This window comes from Sinocyclocheilus grahami, unplaced genomic scaffold (genome assembly GCF_001515645.1).
Source record: "Sinocyclocheilus grahami isolate Dianchi unplaced genomic scaffold, SAMN03320097.WGS_v1.1 scaffold1901.1, whole genome shotgun sequence".
NCBI lineage: Eukaryota > Metazoa > Chordata > Actinopteri > Cypriniformes > Cyprinidae > Sinocyclocheilus > Sinocyclocheilus grahami.
Window position 1 is genome coordinate 47,928 of NW_015507080.1, and position 6,000 is coordinate 53,927.

A 6,000-nucleotide genomic window follows, 5' to 3' on the forward strand; every position below is an offset into this window, starting at 1 on the left:
TTAATATAACAACGAATACATTTGCAATTTAAAAACATAATACTATGTATTCTTTCATCAATATTACATCAAAAAAAGTAAATTAAATATTATTTTAAATAATTTAAATATGATTTATGCTGATAAGGGTAAGGTTTTTGGCCTGTCCCTCACTTTGGCCTGATTTTTCTTTTTCAGCAGGACTTTTAATTTGCAAAATGAAGGCATAATTATATAAAAATCACATTTGCATATTGTTTTAAATATAGTCTCATTGTTAAGCAATGTTTTTGGCTTAAGTATGCATTTTTTCTATAAAATTAAATCATTTTATTGGTGTCCCCTGATTTCATGTCAGCCTTGTTACCCTCATCAAAAAACACTTGTAAAATAATGTACATTCAAGTGACATCACTTCTAGGAGGTTACATAATCTCTCAACCAGGATTCCAGCACTTAAAACACAAGCATGTTTCTCTCTTACTTCTAGAATATACTATTTTTGAAGATTTATGAGTAAATTTAAACAATTATTTATTACATTTAATATAATCAATATCTACAAGTAAAATCCTTTCAAAGTGAACAACATGTGCTTTTGTGAACTTGACTGTTAGCAGGGTAAGGTTTTTGGCCTGTCCCTCACTTTGGCCTGATTTTTCTTTTTCAGCAGGACTTTTAATTTGCAAAATGAAGGCATAATTATATAAAAATCACATTTGCATATTGTTTTAAATATAGTCTCATTGTTAAGCAATGTTTTTGGCTTAAGTATGCATTTTTTCTATAAAATTAAATCATTTTATTGGTGTCCCCTGATTTCATGTCAGCCTTGTTACCCTCATCAAAAAACACTTGTAAAATAATGTACATTCAAGTGACATCACTTCTAGGAGGTTACATAATCTCTCAACCAGGATTCCAGCACTTAAAACACAAGCATGTTTCTCTCTTACTTCTAGAATATACTATTTTTGAAGATTTATGAGTAAATTTAAACAATTATTTATTACATTTAATATAATCAATATCTACAAGTAAAATCCTTTCAAAGTGAACAACATGTGCTTTTGTGAACTTGACTGTTAGCTAGAAATTAGCAAATTAGTTTGAAATGGTCAAACCTGTTACTGTCATCCCTGTTACTTTTCAGGATAACAGGTTCTGACGTGGGTAACAGGGATGACATAGATTAGGTTTCACCCTGTTTTTAAAGATTGTCTGTGTAAAATGCAAACATGTTTAAAGGTCACCCTGGGTGTATTATTGAGCTAATGCCTATATCATTCAGTGACATATAAGTATGAGTTACATTTTAGTTTTAGTTTTGTTACTATTACTGTTGTTGTTGTTGTTGTTGTTAATGACCGGGATAGGATGATCAGTCTCAATAAAACAAATTTTTTTCCCCATAACTCATCGTCAATAATGCATCCATGTAAAAAATGTGTGTCCAGTCATCCCTGTTACTCTGGTCAGTCCTGTGACTATGAAGTCAATCCTGTTACTGTCATTAATTTAATACAAATTGTAAAAAAAATTATATTTCATACAGCCTTACAGGTTTTTCCATTGTAACTTTAACTATATTTTATTTTGGACAAAGCCCTTTTTTAAATATCTCTCTTGTAAAAATATATATTTTTCTTAATTGACATGTGGTGGACCCATTTTTATTTGTCAATGAATAGCATGATCTATGATAGTACTGTATGCTGTATGTTATCACAGTCGTAGAAATGTTACTAATTGTTTAATTAAGCTATTTTGTTTAGAACAAATTAAAATACTTTTTGCCAGTAGGACATATATGTTTATATTTCCAAATAATAATTGTTTTCTGGATTCACTGCATTAATATATCATTAAACAGTCAATTCATCATTTACTCACTATCATGTTGTTCCAACCCTGTATGATTTTTTTTCATGAAACACAAAAGAAAAAAAATTGAATTACATTTGGATAGCTCATTGCTATCCAACAAACATATGTGAGGACCATGGGCTGTCAGGCACTAGAAAGTACAAAAAATTATTTTAGTTTGAAATCGCATTTTCCCCCCTCTAAAGCCGCGGTCATACTAGACTTTTCTTTCCGTTGACGTCCATTCATACGCATGCGAATGCGTCAGACCGCAAACACAAGCCCGTGCGAAGATATTTCGAATTTCGCTGCTTAGCAAAGTTCAATTTTGGTGAACTCTGACCTGCAAATTCGTGTCACGTGAATGCGTGATTCCAATAGAAGATCAAAACGTCACAAAGTGACCTCTCGGCACAGAAATAGAGGAATCGCTAATTTTAGCAGTGTCGCATCATCCTGTTTTATACAACACAATTTAAAAGATTACAAAAATCACATAAAAAGAGAAGCAGCTTGGTTTGCGGTGGCAAGGGAAACAGGAGCGGATGGTACGTTTGATCAGTGAAACATATAATTTTATGTGATTTTTTTATTACATGAGATTTGTATTTGTGCATGTGTGTACTTGATTAACTATACTTGTGACTGATTGTAATCACTCAAATAGAAAATAATTATGACTAGTGAAGATATTTTGGATGTCCCCCCCCCCCCCAACGGCATTCATTGTTCTTGAGTATCTATAGAGTAGTATTGCATCCTTCATATCTCCAAAGAGTCTTTAGTTTCATTATATTCATAAAAGAAAGATACAGCTTTACGATTCTCTCTGAAAACAGCCGAGCTCCTGGAGGCATGCCATGGGCGGAGCTAAAGAGTCACGAGCACTTGTGTGCTGATTGCCAACAAAACTTTCACTTTCCGCCTCCGGTTCTGAATCATGACCAGGATCTTTTATTGCGGAGACCGCTCCATCTTTCAGTATCAAGCGATGTGCAAATCCTGTGCCAAACTGGGCCTTGTTTATAAAACATTCGTCACCGAAATGACGGGAACAAATAAATACTGGCTGCACCAGAAAAACAAACAGCATCCACGTTCACGTAACCCTGGGTTCTTTGGGAAGCTGAGCAAGATTATCTTTCCCTCACATCCAAAAACACAAAAAAAAAATCCAACACACTCCTTTAGAGACATTTTTCTTGAGCAAGTCCTGTGCAGCACTGCCGATGATGTTGAAAGGCATGCTCCCGCCCTCCCTCTGGTCGATATGTGCACGCGCTCTTTTGGGAAAAATACCCATACAAGGAATTCCTCCCTTCATGACGTCATGAATGGCCATGCTCGAAAAAAAACTCTGAAACTTATACAAACCCGGAAGGAGTGTATAACTCCTATTACTTACTGCATAGAATTACTCTGTCGTACGTTCAAATCGTTTTTTGAAACTTTGGCCATGTTTAGCATGAGAATCCAACTCTTTAACAATGTAGATAACTCAGACTGCATTAAATAGCATTAGACCTCCCCCTTTAATGATCAGTAATTTAATTGATTATTTGATAATTGTAGATTATTTGCCATGTATAATTTAATATATCAAGAACAGTAATGAAACAAAAGAAATTAAACTTAAACTAGAGCCGAATATGTTGCAGCCTCAATTTCAGTCAGTCTCAGTCTCAGCAGTTAACGGTAAAATTGAATGGTATTGTAAGTGCAGCTTCTAACACCAGAATGAGTCAGTTAACATACCACTTATAAAGTCAGAATCCAATCTGTCATGCCTTAGAAATGGCAGATATATCGCAGCATGCCATAGTAAACATTATGGTGGACAATTTGAGAAAATCGTATTGGAATACTTCAAGGTGTTAAGGATATTCATAATAGTATTTTTCATAATAATTTTGATTCATTTGAAAATACAAAATGTGCAACCATCTTTCCATGCTTGTAATCAGATGTGTTTAATATCAATGAAAGAGAAACTTAAAGAGCTTCCTGCAGGTTTCCGTCAAAACTAACTTTTAAAAATTATGAAATTAAGACAGCCATAAATATGAATATTGTAATTTGAAAGTTGTAATTCAAAATAAAATCATTACTATTATTACATAACTTTTTCTTAAATATATTTTGTTTTAGGAAACACTCTGCTATAATAATTGCCTTTTCCCTATGTTCAGTTGTGTAGCGCTCAACCACTGATAATTTTTCTCAACCATTGAAATTTTGTTTTCAACCATTGAAAATTAATTTCTTTAAAGGTGCTATATATGATTTATACATATATAATTTGTACAATCTATTTGTTATTTAAAGATTAGGGCTGCCCCCTAATAGTCAACTAACCGTTAGTCGACCAGAAGAGGTTTGGGCTACCAAAATTTTATTACTCGCTTAGTCGCAGAAAATAAATAAAAATCCACATTGCCGAAGTCACGCGTATCGTTAACAGCTGGTCTATGTGGTAATACACTAGTAGGCTACATCGGGCAGGACATACGCTTGCCTATCATTCATCGACCTCAAATATGGCTTATTATCTGAAATATTTAAGTAGCAGCAATGTTACATGGCCGCTCAATCTAATGTTAACATGGAAAAATGTGTGTTGTGTAAGTGTCGGTGCAGAGAGTGAAGAGTTGCGCGCTCACCGCATGGCAGATAGAGGTGCCGGTGCACCCATTGCTCTTAAAATACTTCTTCATTTTTGCTCATACATATAAGAGTGATACATCTTTCAAATCTGTAAAGACTCTATTTGTGTGCACTCACAATAACAACAAAACGCACTTTTGTAAAATAATGAAAGCAATCATGATGTGATTTCTGGCGTCCCAGCAAGGAATTTTGCCTTTAAAAGACGTCTATTAGCTGTCTAAACACAACCCAGACGTCTAGGCTAAAACAAGGCTAAATTTGGGCTTTCAGTGAAAATTTAATAGACGTCTAACCATAGCCCAAGAATAGACTAGTCATCAAATAGACCGCTATTAAACGACTACATATATACATCTAATAGACAACAAAATGGCAATCCAGCCAATTCAATATACAGCTTTTATTAAGAAAAATAAAATTTTTAACAGCTTGGACAACTTAAGACAATACAAAAGAATTCATGACAAAATAAAATTTAATAAATACAATACACTTAAATATAAATATTATGATAAAAAATCTGGAATTTTTAACAACTTAAGATAATAAAAATATAAAAATGAAAAAATAAAATATTTTAAATAATATTTAAACATTAAAACATAAAAAAGATTAACCCTTTTGTTGGTTTACTTTTAACAAATAAAACAACCAACAGTGAACTTAAAGGAAATTATGAATTATTGGTTTTATTTCTTGTTTAAAATGCTTCCCAACTGCATTCCTCAAGTCCAACTCTGTTGCTGCCGGGAAGTTGGTCATCACAGCATCTGCCAAATAAGAAAACCAAAAAAAAGCACAAGAAAAGCTTGACATCATTTTTTTTACTTTAATTACACTAATTGTGACAGGGAGTCGTTCTCTTTTGCTTGGATGCCTACTAAAAATAAAAACGAGATATATATAGTGTATCACCATTCAGTGTGTTAAAAAAGAGAGAAGCTCTCTGGTAAATGTTGTGTGTTTTATACACATCCCTCTAATGACCGAGAACAGTGCACTCTTTTCAAATGCCTCTTTCTGCAGCGGAACACCCCCCTTCATGTTGAATTTGGACATGAGGGAATTATTTTTTAAACCCTAAAATATAATACAGATTGAGGTGGTTAACAATTGCGGACAAAGTTTGACATTTCAAAATGACCAGTAAAATAATTATTTTTTAAATTTCTGATTTGCTTTGTAACTTATTGAGTATTGACACCACAATGTTTGATTAATGTGGCAAGAATTGTAGGCTTTACCTGTGCAGCATCATTCTGGCACTGTCTTTGAGGTTTCTTCCTTCAATTCTGCACAACTTTGACACCTGAAAACATTAAACATTGAAGCCCATTGACCTGCAAGTTTTCCATCACTAACCCTTTAAATAAAATAAATCTCATTGTACTTGAGTACTAATCTCAATGACAAAGATATTCTATTCAATTAGCTCATGCTCTCTCTGTATCTAACAAGCCATTGTTCAGTAATAAATTCAATATAATA

At 33.3% G+C, this 6,000-nt stretch overlaps 1 protein-coding gene across 5 annotated transcripts in view; it reads left to right on the top strand.

Annotated features, from left to right (window-relative positions):
* LOC107573237 (apoptosis-resistant E3 ubiquitin protein ligase 1-like) overlaps window positions 1-6,000 on the top strand; it is an 87,552-nt gene that overhangs the window by 43,455 nt on the left and 38,097 nt on the right. The window lies entirely within an intron of this gene.